This window comes from Trichechus manatus, unplaced genomic scaffold, assembly GCF_000243295.1.
Source record: "Trichechus manatus latirostris isolate Lorelei unplaced genomic scaffold, TriManLat1.0 scaffold01917, whole genome shotgun sequence".
NCBI lineage: Eukaryota > Metazoa > Chordata > Mammalia > Sirenia > Trichechidae > Trichechus > Trichechus manatus.
The window spans coordinates 3,640-4,974 of NW_004445853.1; the positions used below are offsets into that span (position 1 = coordinate 3,640).

The 1,335-nt window shown below is 46.1% G+C and overlaps 1 pseudogene; it reads left to right on the forward strand.

Moving 5' to 3' along the window:
• Positions 1-445: 445 nt before the first annotated feature.
• Positions 446-1,322, forward strand: LOC101346812 (mitochondrial import receptor subunit TOM34-like; annotated as a pseudogene).
• The last annotated feature ends 13 nt before the right edge of the window (positions 1,323-1,335 follow it).

Here is a 1,335-nt window from a genome sequence, read left to right on the forward strand (position 1 = left end):
CAAATCTACTCTGTGCAAAATGCAAAATGTGTCAAGTAATTGAAGAAGCAGTTATTTTATAGTAAAGGAAAGAGTAAGCCACTTGAGAAAGGTCTCAGAGTTGTGACTGCATCTCTACAGTGTGAAATTTGCTCTCCCAGCTTTATTAATTGGAACCTAAGTTATACACTTATTATAGAAAAACACACAATTCACATCACCAAAATTAATAAAACATAGTTTTCTTTCACAAGCTAAATGTTCATATTTTTGAAGCAAAATAATGGATCTGACACCTGTATTTTACAGTTTAAGTACCACTTTTATTTATAATCTCCCATTTCATGTAATTCTCATAAGAATTTAAGGCAAAATTAGTCAGAAATGGCTAACAGAAGTTATTCAAAATGTAGAAATAGGTGAAATGGAGGCTCCCCCTCCTCCCCACTTGTCAGCCCTTCCCATGATGGCCCCCAAATCCCCAGACTCTGCGAAGGGGCTCCGCGCCATAGGCAACCGGAGCTTCCGCAATGGAGAGTACACCAAGGCCTCAGGGTTCTATGGCCGCGGGCTGCGTGTGCTGCAGGCGCAAGTCTCCACCAGGGCAGGCTCTCTGGACCCTGAAGCAGTGCTCTCTACTCCAATCAAGCGGCACGCCACTTGAAGAATGGAAACTGCTAAGACTGCATCAAAGATTGCACTTCAGCACTGGCCATTGTTCCCTTTCAGCCTTAAGCCCCTGCTGAGACGGGCAGCTGCCTATGAGACTCTGGAGAAGTTCCCGGTGGATTATGTCAATTACATGTCTGTGCTGCAGATTGGTAAGAGTATGACGTCAGCCCTGGAAGGCATCAACAGAATGATCAGAGTTCTCACGGACTCCCTTGGGCCCGATTGGCGTCAGAAGCTGCCTCCTACCCCCTTGGTGCCTGTCTCAGCTCAGAAGAGATGGGATTCCATGCCTTCGGAGAACACAAAGATTCAGCTAAAAGCAAACCCAAAGAAACCACCACAGCAAAGAACAAAGTGACTTCTCCTGGGGATGTGGAGAGAGCCAACGCTCTGAAGGAAGACGGCAATGAGTTTGTAAAGAAGGGAAACTGTAAGAAAGCTATTGAGAAGTACAGTGAAAACCTCTCGTTTAGTAACCTGGTATCTGCCACCTGTACCAACAGAGTGCTCTGCTATCTGGCCCTGAAGCAGTGAAGGACTGTGCCCTCAAGCTGGATGGAAAGAACCTGAAGGCATTTTACACACAGGCTCAAGTGTTTACAAGGCACTCAAGGACTATAAATCCAGCCTTGCATACATTGGCAGCCTCCTGTAAATTGAGCCCAAGAACAGCGCCCCTACCCC